The following is a 6178-nucleotide window of genomic DNA, read 5'->3' as shown; positions in this document are numbered from 1 at the left end:
TATAGTATAATAAAGTCTGTGCATGCATTACCTGTAATACAGCTACTGATATAGATAACATTAAACTTCATTATTAAGATATTACACTTTTATTTATAAAATATGTATTGATAAAATTCCTTGTGAATAATTGTAGTGTCTGGAAAGCAATTGTTCATTACTTAATGACGATATTATTTCCACTACATTCAGGACAGTTCCAATGTAATCTATTGTTCCACTTCGTCTGCTTAGTCTCCTACTTTAGTAACATCTAATGGGGAGCAGCTGTTATTTTAGGTTTGTTGCAATTGAGAACAGGTTTGCTACAGAGCTGCTGACAAATTTCAGCAGCCAGTTTGTTGCAACTGACCCGTTGTAGCTACCAATCAGAAAAAAAAACAAACGCAACAACTTCAAAAGAGAAAGAACATTAAAAACAAATCTGGGGAACAACATAAACACAGAATCTAATGCGAGAGCTTTATCAAATCTTAAGTGCTCCTCTTGTCTCAGTAGACCTCTCTCATATATTTGTGTACAGGTCAACTGGAGGTACACAGCTGATAGTAATTTAAGTAGGGAGCTGCATCACAGCATGCGTGGGCTGCAAATGGAAAAGTATAGGTTTATTCCATGCTGAAAATAGAAGTAAACACAACGTTTCAGCTGTGGAGCCTTCTTTGATTGTGACTCGAAGTAAACCTTTACTTCTTCGTTTGATGTTAATTTATCTCCATCAGATTCCTGATAGTATCTAAACTTAACAGTTGCTTTCAGTAGCTAAAGACACTAGGTGAGGCTTGAACTCACAACCGCGGCATGACTCCGCTGTGCACTGCTGTATAAGTACCGCGCGCTGACCGATTGCGCCACTGAAGCTGTGCAAGTTGTGCTCCTCATACAGACTGACGCTGCAAAAACACAGGGTGAAAACGGTTTCGGTTGTGGATCCATCTATACATGGGGAACACTAAAATAGCAAGGAAAATACAAGAAAAGAAACTGAAAGAATTGTGCTAACAGCAAAGGGGAACTGAGGGAGGTGGTCGAACAAGTAAATCAGCCTGGCAGATTATTTGTATCGACATTTTTTGAGTCAATCAGCAAACAGATTTCTCTTCATGTGCCTTAAACTGTGCAGTTTGTATCTTCGTTGTAGATAGGTTTCTTCAGAAGTCCAGTAAACTGACAATAATGGAGAACTAGCTGACGCACCCCGTCGTGAAGACCCTCTGTAAGGTGATTACACGTTTCATTTTCAAGTCGCCTCCTTTACACGCAATTGCAGCCCGGACACTGAGAGAAAGCAGGAGAAATGGCTTCAGTTTCAATGTGAAAGCGCAGTACAGGCTCGATGGCTTCACATCTCCCATCAATCAAATAAAATTGCAGTAAAGCGATCTAAATATGACTCTGAAGTACTGGGAAAGATGATTATTTTGAGCGTGCCTCCCAGGGTCTGCTACGAGGCTGAAGTTACAGTAGCTTCTTATTCACCAGCTTCTTATGCGTGTTTTTCGTTCCACCTTAAATGGTGCTGCTGTGATGTTATGTCACCTATCGCCTGTAGATGGCTCTCTTCAATCAGTACTAATCCGGCTGGAATACTGTAGACATCTTCACTGAAAGGGAATATCCAAATAGCGACTGTCCAAATTATATTTTTGTATGGAATATATTTCAGAAAATCGCAAACCAATTTTAAAAACTCACCACAACACGGACTTACACTGGGAAAAGGTGACTGCACTTTCTGCTTATTGCTACGGCCTTCCCCCCGATTATGAAAATGTCTCACAGTTCTGACACCGCCGTGTGAAAGACAATGTAACAGACTATCAAAATCCTGAAGTACAATAAATTTTAATGCACCAGTTTCTTTAAATATGACCCTCTGATCCTGGCATGTCAGAATACATTTCGAAAAAGTATGGCACGAATTGCATGAATTGCTCATTAGCTAAACTACTTAAAAAATATATGACACAGATTTGTTCGAGAAAATTGTAATTGCCTTAAAGAGAGTCTTCTTGAAGATGTGCACCAGCTAGCTCTCCACTGTCAATTGACAAGACTTGAGAAGAAACTGTTCTCATACAACCAACATACAAATTACACATCTTAAGGAACATGAAGAGAAATCCATGTACTAAATAACATAAAACTGTCGCTGCAAATTATCACCAAGCTGTTTTATGTGTCTGACCACCTCTTTCCTACTTTGCAGCGAGCACAAATCTTTCTGTTTCTTCATCGCTATTTTACTGTCTCTTTCCCCCATGTGGAGATGGATCCACAGCCGAAACTTTAGGTCAGTTCCTGTTATTCTGTCTGATTGAAAGAGCTTTATTAAAGGCACTCCAAACTCTCTGCAGGAAAGTTATTGCTGCTCTCAACACAATATACTGCAATCAAATATAGCGATACTGTCACTGCCTGTGGGCCACGTGTTCCTGCTGTCAGTCTATTATGTCATGTTCATCCACACCCAGAAACATTACTGCTGGAGCACAAGAGTTATATAGGCGCAGTCCATAGAGCAAGAATCTCTTAATCTCAGAACTGTGGGTTCAGCCCCCACATTGGGTCCCTCTGTGTCAATTTCATCCCCCCAATCCTCCTAGCATGACCTGATGGCGTAACAGTGATACCCAGTACCCAGCGTAATTCAGCTTTCTTTCCACTTGATTTAAATTTTGATCTGAAATCATCGGCCGAACAAGAGTTTGTCTAAATCGAGGGAGATCTGCTCACAAGCGAGTATTAAACACTTCAGCATTTACTGTTCGAATACCACAGTTTGTCAAAACACTGCCGCTTCTTAAACTAATAAGTAACGGTTTTTGAGCACGCATTGTATTGTTAATGCTTATATTAAAAAAGCATAAATTCACATAGTGGAATTTGGACTGAACACAGTAGTCCAGCCCCTTTACAACATTACATACCCACTGATTAAAGCTTAAAACTACAGCAGCAGGAGTAACAATAATGACAACAACATGTTTGGAGTTCGGCATTTCATTTATTCTGCGGAAACATCGTATCGGAATGAACTGCCCGAGATAAAAGAGTAATTGCGGCTTCAGATCGTTTTTACAGAGCATTGCGTTGTTCTATTCATGCTGACTACACGCTTTAGATTTGTCATTTACTGCAGGCGTTGCTTTTCCAGGTTTTTCTGAAATTCCTCGCATTTGAGCCAGCACTAAATATTTCATTCCCGTCGCTGAATACATCGTGGAAACGGTATTTGCAACGGAATGCTGTCACACATGAAACCTTTTTGTTATTCGGTTCTGAAGTTTGAAAATGAAAATAAAACGGGGGTCAATTCATAGGCTTGTAAGAAGTCCAAGCAGCATAAAAACCCGCGAATTCTCACAAAGGCTGCACCTTTCTTCTGCTGCTGTTATAAATCAGCCTTAAACATTTGAATGCATACCTTACTGCTGCTAATCACATTCACGTGTTTAAGAAGCTTTTTTCTGTCCGTTATGTTTTTGCTAAGCAGTTTCTCCGTTTTCCTCGTACTGTGATTGTCAGCGAGCACAACAAGACTGAAACAGTGTAAGGCCGGTAAAAAAGACAGGGTAAAACGCCTGATTGTCGGGAGTGGGATTTGAACCCGTGCCTCTATTTGGAGAGCGAAACACAAAGCTTAAAAGACACGAAGCTGTGAATTTGCTGTTTTAAACTGCTCGACTATCCTGAAAAAAATGTGTGCTGATTGCTTCTTTCTTACCAAAAACCCAAACACACATTGAAAATCTACCTCTCCCATACATGTCAAAAGCTCACTCCCCATCATTTCTATCCCTTTATTTCATTCTTTTGATGCATGTTTTTGCACATAACCTGTTACCGTTTTGCACACTGCCTGTTGTTGTTTTGCACATCGGCTGTTGTCTCTGTCTTTCTTTTGTTATACAATTGTATTGTTGTTGTGTTGTTGTGTTTTTTTCTTTGTACTACTTATGTCCGAGAGCTAGCTAAATAGCATTTCGTTATACCTTTTACCTGTGTATGAGTATAATGACAATAAACTTGAACTTGAACTTGACATAGTCTTGCAGGCAGTATATTATTTTATCGTTTACTCGTTTAAAAAAACACGGTCTTCTCGTTCCTAAGTCAGATTTTTAGTGCTTTCGAATGTTACTTCCAACCTGGACTGACAGCTCACCCGATCTGTTTGTGATCAGACCATGGAGTCGGGGGCTGTATCAAGCGCACGTTCCTTCCCAATGCTGAGGCGATCATTCAGAAGATGGGTGTGAAGAGAGACAAGCTTTGTCGACTAAAAAACAAGGCAGGATATGCACGGATACTAATCACTGGCGATAGTTATGTTCTCTTACTATTGAGACTCCTACATTGCAAGTGTTTTTGAAGACTTCGAAACAGGCACGGGTGGGGTTTGATAAAACGTTGGTCGATTTACGAGACTGACGCATTACCACTTGGCCACCGCACCTTCGAAAAAACGTGGGAATAATGTTGTTCAAATTATTTTTTTTCTGAATCTGGTTTACATCGCCTGGAGGTAGCAACAACAATAAAAGGGATACTTAACAAGGCGATACACTGTAGCAGTGTGACTCCAACAGATGCTCCTGAAGAGGCTGGAGGTTTAAGCCAGCTCCTTAGAGCGCTCGGCCGTGTTACTCTCAACAGCGGCTCTTCAGCTCTTGTTGTTTGACCTAGTGGTTTTATGAGGCGTGGAAATGACCGCAACTTCGTTTTCTGAGATGCCTTCTCTCACGTGGTGAAATCTCGACCTCTTTGGCATCTCTGGCTATAGTTCTTCTGTAGAGCACCTCTGCTTATAGTGCTCTTGAAGTCATTTTATTTTTACAGGAAGACGCATTCCCTAACAATCTCTCCTGTTTTAGAAATGCTTCATAAGGCGTGTTTGATTCAACGGACAAACAGTATACTAATTGTACAATGCAGATCTATGCAGCATTCGTACTGGATTTGACTGGGATTCTGAAATACTTCTTGAAAAGGTATTCAGATTTGAGAACCTATAATAAAAACACAGACCTGAAACTCCCTAGCTTCCAATCCTTTACTCTTCCTTTACTCTCGTAGTTTTCAAAACGACCTCCGTTGTCGGGCGCAGTTAAAGTGGAACTGGCCTGACTGCACAGGAAAGTACGGAATGCTAAAATGTTTCTACGGCTCAAAATGTCCCTTTAGACCCTCGTCATGTCTCTGTGAGGAACGGGTAGGTAGAGAGGTTTAATAGATGCTCATGATGTTTCACACGGGGTGTTACCTGTTGTAGTGTTTCAAAAGATGTGTTAGCGGACCACAGATTATCTTGAAAAGATTTGGGTTTGCACTGGCTGGGATTAAAAACTGACTCAATTATTTGGAAGGCGCCTGTACCACCAACGCACTCCCGAGAAGCACCTGCAAATTATCACAATCCTCTCTCTCACCTACAAAGTTATGGAGACACAGACATCCAATGAAACCTCAAGGCTCCACTCAAGGCTTTATTCACTCAAGGCTCCACTCTTTTGTTGTGATGTCATTTTAATAAATATTAGCTTTGACAAGGTGTCATTTTTGCCTCTTAAAGTTAAAGTCTGCTCCTTTCTTCCTGGTATAGAAAGAACTAAAAGTAAATTATTCAGCTCTACCGCCTGTGTGCATTGACAAGACATCTCAAAAGGACATATTAAATAAGAACACGATCCTTCCTGTTACCATTCCTGTGGTTGGGGCCTTGTTTCACCCTTTTACGTTAAATCATCAGTACTTCTGTTTTTCTATGCATAGTTTAATCAAGAGCACTTAAAAGATGCAAATAGCTTTCAAATAAAATAGAATTGAAGGACAGTCGAGTAAGGAGGTAGAAAAAAAAAGCACTCCCCCGTCTGGGAATCAACCACCGTCGCCCATGTAACTGGATGCAAAAATAACAGATTAATTTGTGCCCAGCCTCTTGAAGCTTCGATGCGATTATTTTTCCTTCCTTATTTTTTCATTCCTATGAATTTACTCTGTAGTAGAAGAAACGCGAAAGTGGGAAACTGCAGGCATTCTTCGTGAGTGGTGTGATCAGTGAGCATTTGCACATCTCTAAGTCTGTTCCACAAACTTTTTCATCGGGGATGTAGCTCAGTGGTAGAGCGCATGCTTTGCATGTATGAGGTCCCGGGTTCAATCCCTGGCATCTCCA

General features: G+C 40.7%; 1 non-coding gene across 1 annotated transcript; it reads left to right on the top strand.

The window, feature by feature from the left end:
* Positions 1–6106: 6106 nt before the first annotated feature.
* trnaa-ugc (transfer RNA alanine (anticodon UGC)) lies at positions 6107–6178 on the top strand. Its single transcript has one exon. It is a non-coding gene; the product is annotated as a tRNA-Ala (tRNA).

Source organism: Lepisosteus oculatus, chromosome 14, assembly GCF_040954835.1.
Source record: "Lepisosteus oculatus isolate fLepOcu1 chromosome 14, fLepOcu1.hap2, whole genome shotgun sequence".
Lineage (NCBI taxonomy): Eukaryota > Metazoa > Chordata > Actinopteri > Semionotiformes > Lepisosteidae > Lepisosteus > Lepisosteus oculatus.
This window is presented reverse-complemented; position numbering and strand designations above follow the sequence as displayed.